The 22681-nt window shown below is 38.9% G+C and overlaps 1 long non-coding RNA gene and 1 pseudogene across 1 annotated transcript; both read left to right on the top strand.

Annotated features, from left to right (window-relative positions):
* The first annotated feature begins 664 nt into the window (after positions 1–664).
* Positions 665–22681, top strand: part of LOC131369931 (scavenger receptor cysteine-rich type 1 protein M130-like) — a 36501-nt pseudogene continuing 14484 nt past the window's right edge.
* On the top strand, positions 7387–22180 carry LOC131370116 (uncharacterized). Its single transcript, XR_009207382.1, has 3 exons — positions 7387–7415; positions 21678–21730; positions 21868–22180. It is a non-coding gene; the product is annotated as an uncharacterized LOC131370116 (long non-coding RNA).

The raw sequence follows: 22681 nt of genomic DNA, 5'->3' as shown, positions 1-22681 counted from the left end.
TCTCTCTCTCTCTGTCTGTCTCTCTGTAGGGGGCTGAGTGAGGAGATACACTTCTCTCAGTCTCTCTGGGTGAGTGGAGGTGAACACATCGTGTACAGTGAGGAGGGAGATGGAAATCTGTCTGACTTTTATTCTTCTCTCATCCACACTCACACTCACAGCAGCTGGTAAGTTCACACTGATTATTCACACCAAAACATCACACACTTCTCACTTTAACAGTAGGGACGAGTTTTAATCAGGAAATGTCAGAAATTTTCCTGGACTGATTGTAACTTTATAAACAGTGAAAGTGTTTGATTTTTATAGAATTTAAAAAGCTGTACATGAGCGTACACACATCATCCTCAGGGTTTGTTCTGAGGCGTCACTTATACAATCAGCTCCAGATTAATGTTTAGAGTTTAGACATGATTTATTGTGAGGAAAAAATAACTTAACTAACATAATACTGTGTGTCTGTGTGTGTGTGTGCAAGAGAGAGAGAGAGAGAAAGTTGAGAGAGAAAGAGTAAATATAAAAATAAAATCTTTCTCTCTCTCTCTCTCTCTCTCTCTCTCTCTCAGACAGTGTGAGGTTGGTGAATGGTGGAAGTCGCTGTGCTGGGAGAGTGGAGGTTCTTCATGATGGTCAGTGGGGAACAGTGTGTAGTCGTGGCTGGGATATGAGAGAAGCTGCAGTGGTGTGTAGAGAGCTGCACTGTGGTGAGTCTGTAAATGCACGATATGTTGCTCACTTTGGAGAAGGATCAGGACCAATCTGGATGGATAGTGTGGACTGTAATGGATCAGAGTCGACACTGAAGGACTGTGGGTCAGCAGGCTGGGGGAAAAGTTATGGCTGTGAGCATGTTCATGATGCTGGAGTCACCTGCTCTGGTAAACTGGTTTTAATCATAAAATTTAATATGTGTTCTAGAAAATATCCTAATCAACACAATATTTAAGTTCTAAAATAAATAACTTAAACAAAGACTGTGAATAATTTGTAAAATACAGAAAATAAATGTTGAGCGTAACAGACTGGACCGCCATCATCTGGTCTAATGTTCATTTTCATGAAGAGTGTCTCTGCAGGCTGGTGTAAAATCAGTTTTAGAGGAAAAAATAGAAATAGATGATCAATAAAGGGTGTTCACAGGTTTATCTCCTGTGTACCAACTTCTGCCTTAAACATTCACACTTTGGTTTTATTTGATTTAACTGAACCAACAGAGAGCTCGGATTATTACGGGTCAGTTTATTCTTCAAACTCTGTGCATGTTTTCTTTACAGGACAAAACACTGAATTAACACAATGTGAATATTCAACTAATGTTGAATATGTTTTTTTTTATATTGAACAAATTAAAATAACTCTTTAAAGGCATGTTAAAATACATTATATCCAGTTACATGAAACATGATAAACTGATAAACTGAACATGATAAACTGTTAGAGCGTGATAGAAAAACATTAAATGTAAAATATCAGCATGCGCTGGATCAAGTGCAATTCCCTGTGCTACTGATTAATGTGATCTATCAGTGTATTAGTTTAAAAAGTGTCATTTTCAGTGGTCTACATGCTGTTGAAAAATCTCTCACATTTCTGCCAGAGAAAAATCTTGCAACTTTAAAGTCATGAACTACATGCAGATTTATTATAATAATATAAATGAAGAACCCATAATACTGAGTTAAGAAGCTGCAGAACACGACTCTGAATACGAGGAATTTTCCCTGTTTACATGTTGATGTTCTTTTTGGACTTAAGTCACTGATTCTGAATACGGCCCACTGTAATAGTTGTGACTCTTGAACACTATTTCTGTAACTTTAATGTTCATTATGACTTCACCACTTAAATATCTGTGTTTTAATGTAGATCATGAAGCTGAGAATAGTGATGACACCATTACAGCTGATCAGAAGACAGTTATACTGACAGGTATGATAATAATGTGACAGAACTGTAATTTCAGTGATGAACACAGTCATAAATAACATCCAAGTGGATTTACTGTCATTGTTTACAAAGAGAACAAAGAACCAGAGTGTGATGCTGATACCATGTCTCTATACACATCTGTACATCTCTCTCTCTCTCTCTCTCTCTCTCTCAGACAGTGTGAGGTTGGTGAATGGTGGAAGTCGCTGTGCTGGGAGAGTGGAGGTTCTTCATGATGGTCAGTGGGGAACAGTGTGTTGTTCTGCCTGGGATATGAAAGATGCTGCAGTGGTGTGTGGAGAGCTGCGCTGTGGGGAGGCTGTAGAGATTAGTTATTGGGCTGACTTTGGACAAGGATCAGGACCAATCTGGATATATGATTTGTACTGTAGAGGATCTGAGTTGACGCTGAACAATTGTAGCTCACAAGCAGGACATTACTGTGATCATACGGGAGATGCTGGAGTCACCTGTTCAGGTAAACCGCTGTATTTAGAAATGAAAAACCATTACAATTAGTTACATTATGAACATGATTTTAATTACAAAAATACATAAATAATTTTAACAAAATGTGGAGTTTGTTTACATTTAAATCATTTTGGTAGTACATTGAATACTGATATTCTAACTAGTTGAACATGTGTATGATATTTACACAATTAAATAAAAACACAGGTCAGAGTTTGAGACTCACTGCTGGTCCTCACCAGTGCTCTGGGAGAGTGGAGGTGCTTCATGGAGGTTCCTGGTCCACAGTGTGTGATGCTGACTTTGACCAGCAGGATGCAGAGGTTGTGTGTCGAGAGCTGGACTGTGGGATTCCTGTGAAAGTTCTGGGATCAGCTGCTTTTGGCCGAGGGGAGGGTCAGGTGTGGACAGAGGAGCTTCAGTGTAGAGGAAACGAATCTGAGATTTACTTCTGTCCAACATCATCTTCACTCAAACACTCACACTGTTCCCATGACAACGATGTGGGATTAATATGTTCTGGTTAAGTATCATGATGTAACTTCTGTTTAAATAGAGACCACATAGCTGTCCATCAAACTTTAAGGTTCCTGTGTTAATGTTCCTCTTTCACTGAGCTCTCGGCTGTTTGTTCATGTCACACAGAGGCGCGGCTGGTGAACGGACCGGACTCCTGTTCTGGTCGAGTGGAGCTCCAGTACCTCAGTGAGTGGGGCACAGTTTGTGCTGTAGGCTGGGATATGAGAGCTGCAGATGTTCTGTGTGCACAGCTGGATTGTGGGAGTGCTGTGGCTGTGGTGGAGGTGGACTGGTTTGGGGAGGGGAGTGGCCACATCTGGGCTGATGTGTTTGATTGTCAGGGGAAGGAGACACACCTATCACGATGTGGCGTCTCATCATGGAGTCGAGCTGCATGCTCTCATAAACACGACGCTGGAGTCATCTGTAATGGTGAGATATTAACATCACGTACATCACGTTACTGAATAAAGTCAGAGTTCATTAGAATATTTAAATGATGTTCTTCTGCTTCAGGATCATCCATGGTGTTTCATGAGGGGCGAGTGCGGTTGTCTGGAGGGAGAGAGTGTCAGGGGGAGGTGGAGATTTATTTCAGGCAGCACTGGAGGAGAGTTCTCCTGGACTCGTGGAGTCTGTCTGAGGCGTCTGTGCTCTGCAGACAGCTGGGCTGTGGCTCTGTGCTGAACTACCGCTCCTCTCCATCCACCACTGAACACAAACACATGTGTGTAACGGGTTTCAGCTGCTCTGGGAGTGAAGCTCATCTGGGGAACTGCAGCAGGCCACAAGCTGAACCTGTCAACTGCAGCTCTGAGGAACAGCTCTACATCACCTGCTCAGGTAAATAGCACTTTCTCTTCATTTTTTAAAATGTCCTTTTAAATATACAGAGTAATTAAACATCTTCCTGAGATCCTGCATCCTCATATGGAGACATTACAGTTTGGGCTCGTTGCACCTTATACTTAATTCTGCCTAATTTAGACCTGTTGTCCTCGTTTGTAGACACCTTGTAGCACCACCTAGTGGTAGCTAAAGCACAATCAGCTTAGTAGTTGAAATATAATATAGCTTGAATCTCAGTCAACACGTAATGCAGTGGATTCAGAGATAAAAGTGGAACTGGTACAAAACATCATCAATGTCTATGGTAAAAACTTTTTTATTTATGCTTACTAACATTTAAAGTTTCACGTGGCTTACAAATTTAGCAAGTTTTATCAATAGTAACAAGATTTAATTAGGCAGTACTCGTTTGAGGACATTAGGACTTTATAATGGTATAATTGCAAAGTGAACATGCTCAGGTCAGAGCACATAGCTTGGAAAGATTTGAGAAGAACCCAACCGTTTACTGAATTCTTTCATGTAGTAAACATGACTCTCCTTTGGTTTTATTTATTTTTTCTTCTATGATACATTTCTAGGGCATATTTCATTGTCAAGAGCTGAAAGATTGTTAAATGTAATAATAGGAGAGAGCTCTGAGTTGGAGGATTTATCTAATTGTCATGATGCTGATCCTGGTGTAAACCAGCTATGTGATAAAGCTTATCTTGCACCTGATTTATCAGAATCAATTCAGCAGAACAGTGTTGCTCTGGCAAATCTTTTGCGGGGTATGTGACATGTATTGTGTTGCTATGCTTGCAAACCAAACGCAACTGTTTTGCAGAATTTCACACTGGGCAGTAGATCTGGCAGACTGTTCTTATGGACAAAATATCATTCCTAGTTTGGACTATACAGGTACATCTCAAAAAATTAGAATATCATGAAAAAGGTTAATATTTTTTCCCCCATGATTGTGTAGCCTACTGACCCAGACTGAGAGACCATTTAAAAGCTCAGGAAACCTTTGCAGGTGTTTTGAGGTAATTAGCTGATTAGGGTGTGACACCATGACTTTCCAGTATTGAACTTTATCACAATATTCTAATTTTCTGAGACACAGAATTTTGGGTTTTCTTTATCTGTAAGCCATAATCATCACAGTTTCAAGAAATAAAGGCTTGAAATATTTCACACTATGTGTAATGAATCTATATAATATATGGGTTTCACTTTCTGAACTGAGTGACAAAAAATATTGACCTTTTTCATGATATTCTAATTTTTTTGAGATGTACCTGTAGAGTAATCACAGGGCTTTTATTTGTGTTTCACTGTTTGCAATATTGCTTTTGCACAATGTTCAGACATTGAAATTAACAGTTTCATACTTTGTTATACACGGTTTACTGTACAAATTTTATTGTCTTTATTGTGTTTTTATTGTATGCAGTAAAATAAACCCAATGTCCTCAAATGAGGACATAATTTTTTTCAAAAACTATTTCCTGTTCAAAGACAGTGCTTATATTTTTATATTTATTAGGTGTAACTAACCCCAAACACCTATAAAAAAAAATCATGCAAAACTAAAGCTCGGGTCTTAAGAGGATAAAGTTATGTTACATTTTTGGCCACACTGCAGGTTTTTTCAACCCTGCCTACAGCTCCATCAGGTTGGTTGGTTCTGGGGGAGACTGTGCAGGAAGGCTGGAGGTTTTCCACAGCAGCTCGTGGGGGACAGTGTGTGATGACTCGTGGGATATTGAGGATGCCCAGGTGGTGTGCAGACAGCTGCAGTGTGGAGTGGCCCTCAGTACCCACATACCAGCCTGGTTTGGTCCTGGAACTGGGTCCATATGGCTGAATGAGGTGGAGTGTGAGGGGACCGAGACGTCCCTGTGGAACTGCAGATTTCAGCTGTGTGAAGAGGGTGAATGTGGACACCATGAGGACGTAGGAGTCGTCTGCTCAGGTACAGTGTGATGACTGACAATAAACCTGTTAGATATGTATGTGTTTTATTTAAAAACTGAAGTCCAAAGGTCCTAAAATTGAACATGATAGTAAGGCCTTATTACACATGTATCGACAACTGTGTCAATAAAACAGAACATTTTCAGATGAAGTGTAAGTCGTCCTTCTCTCTCCAGAGTTTAAAGAGATCCGACTCTCAGAGGGCTGTGAGGGGAATCTGGAAGTGTTCTACAATGGAACCTGGGGTAATGTGTGTTACAATCAGATGGATGATGAGACGGTAAACATGGTGTGTCGAGAGCTGAACTGTGGAAGACGAGGCAGTCTGTCAAACACTGAAGCACGAGTAAAATCTGCTCCTAATTGGCTGGATGAACTGAAATGTAGGAAACACGACTCTAATCTGTGGCAGTGTCCATCTTCACCCTGGGGACAGAACAGATGTGATAATCGTGATGAAGTGGCTCGTATTACCTGCACAGGTGGGTGGATTCAGACTTTTCTGGTTCTGTACATTGCCATAAACTGCAGTGTTTCACTGTGAAAACCTGCATGTGAAACCTTTCATTAATGCACTGATTTTATTACTGCAGATGATGGGAAGTCTCCACGTACACAAGAAATCTGCTCTTCACTTCCCTCTCAGAAACACTGCTCAAGTAAGGATATATAAGGAAAAGCTTTTAGTACTGTTTTTTATTTGAGAAGAGATTTCCTCATGTATTCATGAAATAATTTACTGAGAACTTTACTGAATTTCCTCACATAACCAGCCTTTAATCTTCCTTAAATTTCATGAAAACCAGTGTAACAGAGATAAAAGCAGTAACCAGAACCCAAAAGCTGATCTTACTGCTTCAAATGATTTTATTCAGCAGCCAATTAATTTATTTATCACACATCAAAATAAAAAGCTGAATTGCAGGATGTTTGTAGTAAGTTGGTATGTGTGTCCTTTTCAGAACACCACAAAAGCTGTTTTTGGTAAACTAGACCATGTTGAGTATAATATAAGGTTAGATGATCATGGTGTTGTAGTGAGCTGTGTGACTGGAGCTGTTATTCAGTGTTGGTGTGTTTCCTCTTGTGTGATGTGTGTGATGTAGAGCACTGGTCTCTCAGGCTGAGTGGAGGAAAGGGAAGCTGCTCTGGGAGGTTGGAGGTGTATCATAACTCTACGTGGGGCTCCGTTTGTGATGATCGGTGGAACATCAGGAACGCTCAGGTGGTGTGCAGACAGCTGGGCTGTGGGTCGGCGCCGAGTGATGATAGGAATGTTTGGTTGGGTTCTGGTGAAGGGACTATCTGGATGAACAGAGTGAAGTGTCGAGGGGATGAGATTCACCTGTGGGACTGTCATCATTCCCTGAAGAACCACACTGACTGCTCTCATGCTGGAGTCACCTGTGCAGGTCAGAGGGGTGTGCTAACTTTTCAGCTTTCTGTCTCAGTGATAAGACTTGATAACTTTTATTTAGAATCTTAGATGTTTGATTGAAAGCTCAGACCCTAAACTGTAAAACACTGATCAGCATGTCATAAACCTTATTCAGGGACACTTTATTTTTATTGTGTGATAGAAAGTGTTTTTCTTTCTGTGAATACAGACATATCCACCATGTCCACTGCTACACCCACCACCACCCCCTCCTCCATCACCACCACCACCACCACCACCAAATCAGGTATGTGTATTTGTTAGAATGCAATATTTGTTACTGTTCATCATTTTTCAAATATTTCTGATCACAGCGTCGTATCAAGATCCTCTTCTGTGTTTTTGACCTCAGTAAGAGCCAATCCAAACCCTGTGTCACCTCGAGCTCCACCCACCCCTCCACTGGTTCTCTTTGTGTTGGGAACGCTGCTCTTCCTGGCCTTAGTGCTTCTGCTGGTACTGTTTTATCAGAACAGAGTTCTCAGGAAAGGTACTCAGACATTATTAACAGTTTTGTATTCACAATCCTTTATACTGCAAATGAATTTCATCACTGTATTTATTACATTTCATTATATTGTTAAAATTTCTTTATTATTTTTTGCATCAATTCATTATTATTATTATTATTATTATTATTATTATTATTATTATTGTTCCCCACTCCCAGTTGTCTCTAGGACGAGGCGTAAGACTGAGTCTGAGGCAGTCTATGAGGAGATCAACCACAGATACATGGCTAGAAGAATCACGAGCTTCACTCAAAGAGGTGAGTGATATGTGGACTGTTCTACATCACACTTATTGTATTCTATTTAAACTTCTAGCTGAAATTCACTGCATGGAAATGATCAAATCCCTCAATACAGAATACACACCTCAATGTAAACTCAGTGATTAGAGCAATATTTTCCCCCAAATCCAGTGTGATTTATTTCTTTAAAATAAATAAATAAAAATAAGCTCAATGTGTGTGAGAGGAAATGTGCAGTTAGAGTACATGTGGTGTAGAGACAGGATTCTGCTGATAAACATCTATTAAAGCTTCTGATTTAGTGTGTGTGTGTGTGCGTGTGTGTGCGTGTGTGTGTGTGTGAGTGTGTGTGAGTGTGTGTGTGTGTGTGTGTGTGTGTGTGCCTGCATGTGTGTGCTTTCCTGTAATAAAAATATCCTAAATGTATGAGTGGAAATGTGCAGTTAGAGTTCATGTGAGGTAATGTAGTGTAGATTTTTTAAAGGGGGGCTGTGTGTGTTTGGGGGTCGTGTGTGTATGTGTGTGTTTTCCTGGACAGGTGCATCCCCCTTCTCTCTCTATGTGTGTGTGAGTGTGTCATTTATTATTAATAACTAAAAATAAAAAATGGTGTGTGTGTGTTTTTTTCTCTCTATAAAAGTGTACTTCTCTCTAAAGTGTGTGTGTGTGTGTGTATATGTGTGTGTGTGTGCTTGTGTGTGTCTGTGTGTGTTTGTGTGTGTGTGTTTGGGGGTGGAGGGTGTTTGGGGGGTTGCTGACTTGAAAGTATGTGTCTGAATGTGTAGTTTTGTGATACATATTTTAATGAATGAATGTTAGAAAAAATAAGTCCTCATAAACCATGGTGGTTACTGAGTGTCCAGATAAATGCTTGAATCATGTGGTTTTTGAATAGGATCATGGGTCTGTGTCTGTGTCTGTGTGTGTGTGTCTGTGTGTGTGTCTGTGTGTGTGTGTCTGTGTGTGTGTGTGTGTGTCTGTGTGTGTGTCTGTGTGTGTGTGTCTGTGTGTGTGTGTGTGTGGGTGTGTGTGTGTGTGTGCATGTGACTGCTTTCCTGTACAGGTGCATACCCCTCATCTCCCTCCCGGTGTGTGTATATGTCATTTATACTGAATAAATAAAAATAACCTAAATGTGTGAGAGGAAATGTGCAGCTAGAGTTCATGTGGGGTAATGTAGTGTTTTTTTAAGGGGTGTGTGTGTGTGTGTGTGTGTGTGTCTCTGTGTGTGTGTGTGTGTGTTCGTGGGTGTTAGTGTGTGTGTGTGTGTGTGTGAGTGCGTGTGTGTGTGAGAGAGTGTGTGTGTGTCTGTGTTTGTGTGTGTGTGTCTGTGTGTGTGTGTGTCTGTGTGTGTGTGTGTGTTCATGGGTGTTAGTGTGTGTGTGTGTGTGTGAGTGCGTGTGTGTGTGTGTGAGAGTGTGTGTGAGTGTTTGTGTGTGTGAGTGCGTGTGTGTGTGTGAGAGTGTGTGTCTGTGTGTGTGTCTGTGTCTGTGTCTGTGTGCCTGTGTGCCTCTGTGTGTGTGGCTGTGCGTGTGTGTGTGTGTGTGTGTGTGTGAGTGTCTGTGTGTGTGTGTGTGTGTGTGTGTCTGTGTATGTGTGAGTGTGTGTGTGTCTGTGTGTGTGTGTGTGTGTGTGTCTGTGTGTGTGTGAGTGTCTGTGTGTGTGTGTGTGTGTGTGTGTCTGTGTGTGTGTGTCTGTGTGTGTGTGTGTGTGTCTGTGTGTGTGTGTGTGTGTGTGTCTGTGTGTGTGTGTGTGTGTGTGTGTGTGTGTCTGTGTGTGTGTGTCTGTGTGTGTGTGTGTGTGTCTGTGTGTGTGTCTGTGTGTGTGTCTGTGTGTGTGTGTGTGTGTCTGTGTGTGTGTGTGTCTGTGTGTGTGTGTGTGTGTGTGTGTGTGTGTGTGTGTCTGTGTGTGTGTGTGTGTGTGTGTGTTGTTCTGCTTTTCTGGACACGTCTCCTGACTGTCCTGTTCTCCTCTAACAGGAAGTCTCCTCTCTGAAGAACAGCATTCTGGGTATGAGGATGTGGATGATGAGCTTCTCTCAGGTAAAAATGTCCAGAGTGTGAGTTTGTCTAACTCCATTAACTGAAAGATATTAGAATTACAATTAGAAATCAGAAATGACTAAATTTCTCCTTTCTGAGACGTGATTATGTTTAAAAACCCTGAAACAAATAAATTGTTCTTTTTACAGTAAAGTCTGGGATGGGAGAAAAGGCGGAGTATTATGATGATGTCATGGACACCAGTGACATCATAAGTGGGTGCAGTTGTTAACTGATCACATCAATTTACTGACTTCACATTAAACCATGAGGTCAGAATGTGATGGAGCTGTTTGTACAGAGTCTCTGCTTTTATTTCATTTAGGTGATCCAGGAAGAGTCGACCCACCAGAGGACTACGATGATGCCGTCACTGCTGGACCGATCCCTGATCACGTGGATGGTGTGGTTCTGTTTTGGGATTTGTTTTAGAAAGCAGTATAAATTAAACACACACACTGTGAATAAGTTTGTTTATTGGTTTGTGTGTAGTGACGTTTTTTACATGTGTACGATGTCATTTTGCATTGTGTCATCAAATACACAGTGTAGAAACTGCCACTTCACTAAACTTTAAATATCTTTAAATATCTGTGTTTTGGTGTAGAGGATGAAGCTGAGAATTATGATGACGCCATTACAGCTGATCAGAAGTCAGTTATACTGACAGGTATGATAATAATGGGACAGTATTGCATCCACAAGCATCCAAATGATCATTAATGACATTAATGTGGATTTAATAGCTTTTATCTCTACGTTCTGACAGAGGACGTGTCCGAGAACTATGATGATGCAGTTACCACTGAAACAAACCCAAACATCATCACAGGTCAGTTTATTCTGAAGATTCATGGAATTTATTTACCTTAAACATTTATACAGTAAAATTCAAGCTTTGTGTTTTAATTTCATTTTTTATTTTACACACTGTTGAATTCTGCGTTCTGATTGGTCAGTATGGTGTTGATTAATTTTCTATAACAGCAGCTCTGACAGTACTGCAGATGTAAATCACAAGTTTATATTAATGCAATTAATCCAATACATGGTTTCTATAGCAACAATTTATTCAAAAGGGACTCCACATACATTTATTATTTAAATTTATTATTAGAAATGTTGTACTCATTAGCAATTTTCTGTGGAATTAGAGTAATAAACCCTGGGGAACATGCTGTTACACAGGGATGGATTTAAGGGATGCTGGTGTTGGCTCCTCCCCCTAATGCTCATCTCTTACTTCTTAAATCCCAATAATGATGTACATTAAATAAATAAATCTCAGCTGATTAACTTTAACAGCTTGTCTGGTGGGTTGGACATAAGTCACACTATGACTTATGAGTTCATACAAAAAATAATACCCATGATTGTTTATGATATTTTATTGCCACAATCCACCATAACATCTGCCATAAAATACCATTATTACAGTTTTAATGAAAATAATTTTAAATATTAATTGAATTTAAATGTAAAAATTGTGTTAATAAAAGGGGTAAATTACACCTTAACCCTTAGGAGTCTGCAGGTGTTTTGGGGCCCTGAAGAAGTTCTGACATGTCCTGACATTTGTGTATTTTTCAGTTACTTATAAACACATAAATGGTTAAAGTCTGATTACACTGTATTCAGCACAAACTGGGCTACAATAATATGTGAGCAGCATGTATTTACAAGTTTGTATATTGGAGAAAATAACAGTTATGCGTGATTATTGAAAACAACAAACAAATAAGTCACTGAAATAAGACCACAAAACACATTCATAACATTTGTGTACAAGACTTTTGTGACCTGGATCTTGTAGCCTGGGGTTTTTACTTCAAAATGATGTGACAATCATCCTGCTCACTTATTCACAGAAAACAATACATTCATTTAAATTTTCTTAGACACTTTTTGTTTAGAAAGTCCATATGAGAGGAGGTATATATAGATATATATATACCTGTCCAAAAACATGCAACAAAAACGTGCAACAGCAAGCCGGTGTCCGGGGGGCGTGGCCTTGTATGTAGATTACCCAGACTGTTTTCCCTGTGAATAGCATGTGGGCGTGTCCTGCCTCAGGTCATTATCAGATAATGAAGTGCGACAGGAATTCTGTGCCTCTCCTTGGTTTCACATGGATTACATAAACTGAGAATGTTTGTTTTCGATGGGACTTCCATCATTTAAAAGTAGATCCTTTAAGCTTCACATATGATCTAACTTGATCCGAGTGCAGGGTTAGCAATGATACACCTGCCCTGAAGCAGCGCTTGAGGGCCTTGCTCGAGGGCCCAACATGTTCAGCATGGCTAACCCTAACCCCCAAATTTCTGATCAGTATCTCAAAGCCTTAATTGTTGTGCCACCATGTGATTAAACAGAAGAATGCATTCACTTAAAACACTAATCAGTATATTAACTCTTATTATCTTCTGAATAAAATTATAACACCTCATATAGTAAGCAGCCTTCAGTTCATCAAAATGATCCAACATTTCATCAGCAAGCATTTTAACTGCATCCCCAATAAATACAGCTTGAATCCACGACTGCTGTTATGGGAAAATGGTCATCTTTGTGGTGGTCACTGTTCCTCTGCTTCATCACACCACCCTGTAACTCAGTATTTTACTATAACAGCAACACACACAGTGGTTTATTACTGATTCATTTATTTGTTCATTAGACAATCCAGAAGATTATGATGATGTCATCACTGAGGAACAGGATGTAGGAGAGACAGAAGGTGAGTGACTTCCTGTTTATTCTGTAATGTACATAGGTGCAGATTCAGCAGAGTAAAAGATCAGATTATATATTATTTTATTGTGTATAATAAATACCAACATTCAGAACAGTTTTTAGGACAAACCTAATTTAGCATGTGTATTTATTAAACAGTTTAAATAAGACTTGTATATTTATGTTTTTTTTTACTTCCAGATTTTAGTAAACACAATCTTAAGGACTGGAATCTATTTATTCCAAACATTTAATACGAAAACATCAGTTTAATACTTCATATATTTTGTTTGTTAAATTTGAAAAATAGGAAATTTGATGGACATCCCTATAATATCATATTCACATGGCCTGTGTTAATTTCAAGAAAACTGATCTGATAAATGTCCTCTATTCTCTTCATTAATTGTTGAAATATCAGAGAAATCCTACATAGTGCATCATTTACTGTATTTTAAGGTGTTACAAAACAATTACTATTAATACAATATAAATGATATATTAAAGAAGTAAATGTGTTTATTTTACAGAATATGATGATGTGGAGGAGAAATCTCAGAAAGACAGGGACCATGTGACTGAGACACGCCCCCAAAGGCGTTTTCTCAGGAAATTACATTTCAACTTTTATAAACACAAAAAATGATTTTATTTTACTTCCAATAATTTCATTCATTCTGAACCATGTTCATTTTCTCACCTTGTTATTAGCAAATAGATTAGGGAGAGTTAAATCACCTCCATTATTACTGAACCAAATGTTTCCAGCTTTCCTTTTACAACACATTTAGTGCTATAAGTCATAGTGAGCTTAAATATCACTGACACACCACACCTCATTTATCTCACCAGTTTATTCCATCAAAATGGCCATAATGTTCATTTCAAGATTAAATTTATAGTAGATTAGATTTATTTGTCACACACTTATATAAAGTACACAGTTTGCAGTGAAATGACTGCATAGAAATTAATAAAATTTACTAAATATTAAAGAACTAAATTAAAAAATAAGTAAATAAATAAAAATAAGTATAATATAAAATAAGTAAATATGATGTTTGCAATAATTTGAAAACAGTAGAATGTGATATGCAAATATGTTACATGTAGTAACAGTAAAGAATGTGTAAACAGAGTGGAATGTGATGTACCATATGTACAGGTGTGTTACATGTAGTAACAGTAAAGAATGTGTAAACAGAGTGGAATGTGATGTACCATATGTACAGGTGTGTTACATGTAGTAACAGTAAAGAATGTGTAAACAGAGTGGAATGTGATGTACCATATGTACAGGTGTGTTACATGTAGTAACAATAAAGTGCAGAATGACAGACTGGAAGGTTGTGAGTTTGAGTCCCAGGATCATCAAGCTGCCACTGCTGGGCCCTTGAGCAAGGCCCTTAACCCTTAAATGTCCATTTGTATAAAATGAAATAGAAATGTAAGTCCTTTTGTATTAGGGTGTCTGCTAAATACCATGAATGTAAATGTAAGGTGTGTTACATGTAGTAAAGTGCAGTGTTCAGAATGTCAGTGTAGAAACTGAGTCTTTATAGACTCCTAATGGATCTGTGTGGCAGTCATCAGACTGTGGAAGTACTTTCCTGATGGCACAGGCTGAACAGACCGTTAACGGGGTGGATGGAGTCTTTAATGATTTCAACAGATCTGGTATTACATGGTTTATGCCAGATATATGGAACTGTCTTAAATATATAAACAGCTTTCTTTCAATATTCTCAGGGTTTTATAAAATATGGATTTCCTCCATGGCTCCTCATAATATATATAGAAGGAATAGGAAGATGTTTTACATTGTGAAAGCTACAAGCTGTGAACATGTGGCATGTGCTTTTAGATCACACCTGAATGATAGTAATGTAATTAGTAATAGTAATGTAAGTCTTGGTTAATTTTCTTCAACCGCACGGCTCTGATAATGTTTACAACTGCAACTTTAATTTTGATTAGTTTATATTAATGTTCTTGTTCAAATACATTATCTTTCCTACAGTAACATCTTTCACAGGGACTTGTATAGTGGAAGCTACTCATTATCTAAACCTAAAATAAACTGATTTAAAACATGTGTCTATATAACAGAGAATAGTGTATAATCATGGAGGATGATGTTTTCTGATAGGAGATGTTTATTTAACATTTATGGAAAGAGTCTCTAGTGTGAGTTTTTTGTAACAGACATTATTTTATCAGCTGCAGTTAAAGTAATCCTGAAAGTCGGGGTGTTTCAGCTCCATCAGCAGCCCTACTTCCTGTCTCCTTGTATATAAAGGGTAATGACAAGAACTTTTTATCCAAATAAACAAAATGCAAGCAAATGCAACTTTTTCCTTTTCACAGTGAGTAAATATTGTGCCTTATGCCCAGCTTTATTCAGCTTTTTCATTGTTTTTGTATTTGTTTTTAAATAAAAGTGCTTTTATAATGTAATGTGATGATGTGATTTGAGTGAGTTGTTCTTGTAGTGATTAATCTGTGGTCAGTGTCATTATAGAACTTCTCAGGCAGTAAAAATAAATAAATATTTATATACTGGTAAGAAGGTTGTGATTTCCAATCCCAGCACCACCTTCAGCTCCACCCTAAACCCTGGACAACTCCCCTGTGTAATATAATGATATGTAATTAATGAACAAATGCAAATACACACACACACACACACACTCACACACACACACACACACACACAGCTGTTCTCTTTTCCTCTCTGATGAACAGATTCTTAGACATACACACAGATATAAAGTGTTTATCTGGACACCCAGTTACTGCCATGGTTTATGTGGACTCACCCTTCCTAACATTCCATGAATGAAATTCCTGTCAGAAACACACACACACACACACACATTCACACACACTCACACACACACACACACACACTCACACACAGACACACACACACACAGACACAAGCAAGAACTAAGATGGCAGCTGATTTGCACTCTCTAAAACAAATTTTTCCCTTTATCTTTATATTATACTGTTTAGCACAAATGTGTGACCATATCAGACATCAGGAAATTACCAACATCAGAACAGGCAGGAATAAAGGAATAAAAACTATTCAGGTGTTGTGTTTGTATTTTTAATAACCTCTTATAACCTTAAAAATAATAATAATAATAATAATAATAATAATAATAATAATTAATAATTCAGCAGCATCCTAACAGCGCCCTCAGCAGGTCAGTTGAGAGAAAACATTTCATGAAACACAAATCTCAGTTTGTAAATGCTTTACTGCCATCTAGTGGATGCATAAAAATTGAATAGTAATTTTAAATTATTAATGTTTATAATCCTAAATCCCAGAGTAAATGTGTACATAAAATAAATATCAAACTTGAAGGTAAATGTTAAAAAACTCTTGAAATGTATTTATTTGTTTGTTTTGACCACTGTTATATTATTCTGGTTGAGTATTAATGCTTGAGAGCTGTACAGGTCTATGTTGGTGCCACAGATTTTGATGGGGGGCTGGTGGAAGAGGATTTGTTCTTTGTTCTGCACTAGTTCATGATACTGATGTGATGTTCGACACTGTGGCTTTGAAGCTTGTACTGAAAAAAATGAAACAGCTCACACTGAAACCCTGTACCTGAGCTTGTTTAATTTTCCCATAACCATGAGATCTGTGAGGTCAGAATCTTCATTTCCACACACAACAACTTGACTACTTCATGTTCTGGTTCAATAACAGTGTTTATCCCTTGCTCATGTTTCGAGTGTCATTCCCTTCACTAGTGAATAGAGACAGTGCTTTTGAATGATGGGTATAGAACCAGTAGAGGGGGTAAACACCGACCCAAGGGCTCAGCGTCCCTCGTCCTGTTTCTTTGTCAAGTTCAAAACAAATGAATGCAATCATGAGATTTATTAGGATCAGTGGATTAAAATATAAGATATAGGGATTAGGTGAGAAATATAGAATTAATTCTCTTCACACTCCATCACACCCTTACAAAAATAACCTACAGGAATCCTGCAGGAGTTTCATTTTTTTCTGCAGGATATCTGCTGGTATCCTGTAGGAATGATGAAATCCTCACATTGACAATATATGCAGGAAATTCCTACAGGTTTTAGAACGGATCCTTCAGTACAACAGAAACATCCAGCACACAAGCACAAGTGAAAAATCCTGCAGGATTGCTGTGAACCTCAGGCAGAAAAAAATCCAAAAAGGAAAGTAGTTTTCTTTTTTTCCTTTTTTTCAGAAAAGAAATGCTTTAGAAAAGTAAAGAAATGTGAAGACTGTGATTTGATTAGTCTGTGTTTTACAGAATGACTTCACACATAAAAAGATGCTTGTTTTCTCCACCTACTGGTGTAACAGTTTAATTTACATTAAGCACAGGTATATGAATCTTTTTATAGAAAATATTTGATTCACTGAGATTCACGCGCTTCTGTGGTGGTTTCAAAGATTGATAAATAAGTGGGAAAAGTGGTGAATAAATTCTATTCAAGTAGCACTGAATTTGGGGCAGGAGAATGTGGTTTTTGAATGCATTTTGTAGTGTGATCTGTGGCGATTGGTTTTCTCTGCTCAGCCACAGTGATGCATTGGTTGATTGTTTTTCCTTGGGGGGTTTCACCTGTTTGGAAAGGGGGGAGTGTGCTTCTCAGAAAATACAGAGACTCTGATTGTAAAGCAGCAGCTCCGTGTTTTGGGTTTTATCCACTATTCACATCTCCCCTCATCAGGTATTAAATGCATGCAAATGTAATAAGAATACATTCTTAATGCCTGGAAGTTTTGAGGAATGCAAATGTTATCCTTTAAAGGGTGAATATGTTGTTTTCGGATGTATAAAAGTTTGAAATGAGCTCAGCCTGTGCACCATGCGTGCTAATCACCCACTCTATGCTAACGATGGAGACAACGTGTTCAGGGATTATGAGGTAATGTATTTAAGGCGAAATACAAATATAACATTTTTGTGAAAAATGTAACAACAATGGTTTATCAATTACAAATGTGTGTTCTGAAAGTTGTTGATTAAACTGAGTTTCATAGACATTCCTGTTAAGATTTATACACAAAACGCCTGTAACAGTCCATTAAGTTGAGCATATGTAGGGCAGTACACTGTGTTGTCCACAGGATGGCGCTATGACACTGTTGGAACAGATTTAAGTGCCTTTAGCATTGTTTGAGCCTCTTGATGTACCGTAGTGTTGATACGTGTGTAGTGCGCCATATTTTCTTCAGTCCATGTTATCAATGCTATAGTTAAGTCATGTTCACGGCAGTGAAAATCAAAATGTAAATATTTTTGTTGTTATCGCACTAAAGTTCAGTTTAATGACATGTTTTGTGTTCTAAACTGTTAAAGACCTAAATACAGGGGAATGTGAAGAGCTAAAATGTTTTGCCTTTCCTTTTGAATGTGGATAATGCAAAGCTACACTATATTGCCAAAAGTATTCGCTCACCCATCCAAATAATCAGAATCAGGTGTTCCAATCACTTCCATGGCCACAGGTGTATAAAATCAAGCACCTAGGCATGCAGACTGTTTTTACAAACATTTGTGAAAGAATGGGTCGCTCTCAGGAGCTCAGTGAATTCCAGCGTGGAACTGTGATAGGATGCCACCTGTGCAACAAATCCAGTCGTGAAATTTCCTCGCTCCTAAATATTCCACAGTCAACTGTCAGCTGTATTATAAGAACGTGGAAGTGTTTGGGAACGACAGCAACTCAGCCACGAAGTGGTAGGCCACGTAAACTGACGGAGCGGGGTCAGCGGATGCTGAGGCGCATAGTGCGAAGAGGTCGCCAACTTTCTGCAGAGTCAATCGCTACAGACCTCCAAACTTCATGTGGCCTTCAGATTAGCTCAAGAACAGTGCGCAGAGAGCTTCATGGAATGGGTTTCCATGGCCGAGCAGCTGCATCCAAGCCATACATCACCAAGTGCAATGCAAAGCGTCGGATGCAGTGGTGTAAAGCACGCCGCCACTGGACTCTAGAGCAGTGGAGACGCGTTCTCTGGAGTGACGAATCGCGCTTCTCCATCTGGCAATCTGATGGACGAGTCTGGGTTTGGCGGTTGCCAGGAGAACGGTACTTGTCTGACTGCATTGTGCCAAGTGTAAAGTTTGGTGGAGGGGGGATTATGGTGTGGGGTTGTTTTTCAGGAGCTGGGCTTGGCCCCTTAGTTCCAGTGAAAGGAACTCTGAATGCTTCAGCATACCAAGACATTTTGGACAATTCCATGCTCCCAACTTTGTGGGAACAGTTTGGAGCTGGCCCCTTCCTCTTCCAACATGACTGTGCACCAGTGACCAAAGCAAGGTCCATAAAGACATGGATGACTTGAGGGATGGTTGAGTCCTGACCTCAACCCCATAGAACACCTTTGGGATGAATTAGAGCGGAGACTGAGAGCCAGGCCTTCTCGTCCAACATCAGTGTGTGACCTCACAAATGCGCTTCTGGAAGAATGGTCAAAAATTCCCATAAACACACTCCTAAACCTTGTGGACAGCCTTCCCAGAAGAGTTGAAGCTGTTATAGCTGCAAAGGGTGGACCGACGTCATATTGAACCCTATGGATTAGGAATGGGATGTCACTTAAGTTCATATGCGAGTCAAGGCAGGTGAGCGAATACTTTTGGCAATATAGTGTATGCTTAGACGCGTTCGTTCAGCCCACATGGGAATTGAAAAATCCAAACAGCGTGCTAGAGACATTATCTTTTGGCCTGGCATGTCCAGACAGATTGCTAGTATAGTTGAACAGTGTTCCATTTGTCTTGAAGCTACAGCTCAAAACTGTCAGTGGAAAAGGTGTTCATGCTAGACGCGAACAACGGCAGCTGTACCAACAAAGTATTACAACAGGTCAGCAAGACCACTTACACCATTACAGATTGGAGACCATGTCTGAATTCAAGATTCAGAGTGTTGGAAACCTGCGGTGGTCATAAATCCCGCTGACACTTTCAGATCCTACCACATATGCACTGCAGAAGGCCAAGTTTTCCGAATGAATCATTGCCTCCTTCTGCAAGATAAAGCACAGCCCGTCAATGCTGAGTCCAGAATGTCTTCGAGCACTCCACACACAGTGCCACTGGATCACACCAAACAGACAGACATGAATGATACTGCTACTCCACACTATGTCACCAGATCAGGACGAGAAGTGAAACCCCGAGTCGTCCTTGATCTATAATTGTAAAGGGTGTAGGCGGATCGCTGCCCTAAGAAAAAAAATGAAAAATTGTCATGCCAATCATTGCAAATATTGATCTAGTTATGGTTGGTTTAGTTTTGTATACTGATTTTTGCATTAGTATGTTATAACTAATTAAGTGCTGAGTTACAAGGATATGTACGATATCAAATTTGGGGATGTAATATTCAACTGTTTGAATATAGATATATGAGTGCTATTATGTACGCAGTTGTTGCATATAGACTCTAGGGGGCAATGGATAAAAAGTAGGTCATGTTAATAGGGGAGTTGGAGGAACAAAAAAAGGATAATAAAGGTGGATGGTATAAAAATCACACAGGTGTCGAGGCCGTCATTCATTAAAATAATACAATTGTGTGATAGAAAGTGTTTTTCTTTCTGTGAATACAGACATATCCACCATGTCAACTGCTACACAAACCACCACCACCACCACCACCACCCCCAAATCAGGTATGTGTATTTGTTAGAATACAGTATTTGTTATTCTTGGACATTTTCTAAATATTTATAATGACAGTGTCGTATTAAAATCCTCTTTCGTTTTTAAGTAAAAACCAAACCACGATAACTACAACTCCAGCAGCCCATTTTTTAAAATTTCATATATAAAATTAATCAGAAAAAGTTTATTAATTCCCTGAAATTATGCAAGATCACATGGAGGTCTTGTTGCATGAAAAGGAGGCTTAAAGAGAGCCCTTTCAAATTAATGTAGAATTGAAGGCTGAGAAAATCAATCAAGAAATAAAGAGCCACATTAGTAACATCTGCAGATCAGCATCCTATCATTTCTACAACATTTTTATACTGCTTGAGTCCTAATTCTGTTACACTCTAGAAAATGTAGCCTCACAAAAACTAGCACCTCAGTATAATGATCACACATGCACCATAAAACATATCACTCAAATGTTAGAACATAATTTAATTTACCTGGTAATATTCCAGATTGCGTGACTATGGAGGTTCACTATTGAGTCAGCATATATCTCAACAGAACACAAGAACCTTAGAAAGACCCTTAGCAAAATTAACTAGGAACAAAACCACCGCAGAAGTACAGTTGTTATGGGTTTGTGGGTTTGTTGAGAATATAACCACATCAGTAGAGTGGTGATAATCTTTTACTCCAATCCAGTGGACCAAACTTTGTTCAGCTCTTCATTAAAATAGATCACAATGTTTACTATAAATTTTAATAAAGCCATGTGACAGACACCAGATTAATAAAATTAAAGACTGTGTAAAAGACTCTGGATGTTGGATAACTTAGTCTTGCTTAATTCTGACAAGATAGATGAAGGTCTACAGATAGATAGATATAAGGTTTCTGACTATTTAGTAACTCTGATTCTTTATTGCATCCTCTGTGGTGTTACCTGAAACGATGCTACATGATGACACTTACCTATGAAAAGGTGTCCACTGTGGAGCAGTAGCCATCAGTGGAATTAATCATCACAGATGCCTCTCTCATGGTGTGGTGTCACAGAGCTACACAACAATCAGGTGGAGTTAAGAGCCATCCATCTGTCCACTAAAGCCTTAGGAGTTAAGACACAATCACATCCTGGCTGTTTATTACTGATATAAGTGATAACAGGAATTGACTAAAATCTCACTATTTGGTAATCAGTACCAACTTTCTGTGGTATAAATAAAAGAATAAAACATTTTGGGTCATCCAGTTATAGGAAAATTGTCCACTGTATTTCTTTATCGGTTCATTAGATGGAAGATAATGATGATGTCATCACTATGGAACAGGATGTAGGAGAGACAAAGTGAGTGTCTTCTTGGTTATGTGGTTAATGTATGTAAATGCACAAGCAGTACAGTGAAAGCATGATTATATTATTTCTGATAATATAAATATCAGCTATATAAAACAACTTTAATCCTCTTTCTGTCATCTTCCAAGTGTGTCACTTCAACACCTGAAACTGTGTCCAACTACAATATACCCAGAATGCACTGTGGCCTACAAACATGACCAACCATGGACTACAACACAGAACACCGTCACATTCCTTGTTCTCCGTCTTAGCAAAAAGATTAGAGAGAGTTAATTCACACCTATTGGTTCTTAACCAGCTGTGCTCTTCTTTCATTACACTATCAGTCCTATAAATATTATCACTCAGCTTAAATATCACTCACATCTCACCTCAATAATCTCAGTGATTATTCATTATAGTCTAAATGACTTTAATCTCAGCTGAAACCTTTTGAAACAAAACTGACGTATAAGCAGCAGTATGTAGGAATGAACTCAGAGGAAACACTGAATGCTCGAATGAGTGGTAATGAAAAGTACAGTGTGTGTGTGTGTGTGTGTGTGTCTGTGTGTGTGTGTGTGTGTGTGTGTGTGTGTGTGTGTGTGTGTGAGAGAGAGTGTGTGTGTGTGTGTGTGTGTGTGTGTGTGGGAGAGAGAGAGAGAGAGAGGTTTATTAAGTGTTTAAAATCAGAAATCACATCTCACTGTGTTTATGACTACATTGTTTTCATCAGGGTGGAAATCACAGAGGGAGTTCTGACACTTGATCTTGCCTTGTACTTCATCCTCCAATTCATTCAGACCTCTCTCTCTCTGTGTCTCTCTCTCTCTGTGTCTCTCTCTCTCTCTCTCTCTCTCTCTCTCTCTCTCTCTCTGTCTCTCTCTCTCTCTCTCTCTCTCTGTCTCTCTCTCTCTCTCTCTCTGTCTCTCTCTCTCTCTCTCTCTGTCTCTCTCTCTC

Source organism: Hemibagrus wyckioides, linkage group LG19 (assembly GCF_019097595.1).
Source record: "Hemibagrus wyckioides isolate EC202008001 linkage group LG19, SWU_Hwy_1.0, whole genome shotgun sequence".
Classification (NCBI taxonomy): domain Eukaryota; kingdom Metazoa; phylum Chordata; class Actinopteri; order Siluriformes; family Bagridae; genus Hemibagrus; species Hemibagrus wyckioides.
Note: the sequence above shows the minus strand (reverse complement) of the source record. Positions and strands in the feature narration are given on the sequence as shown.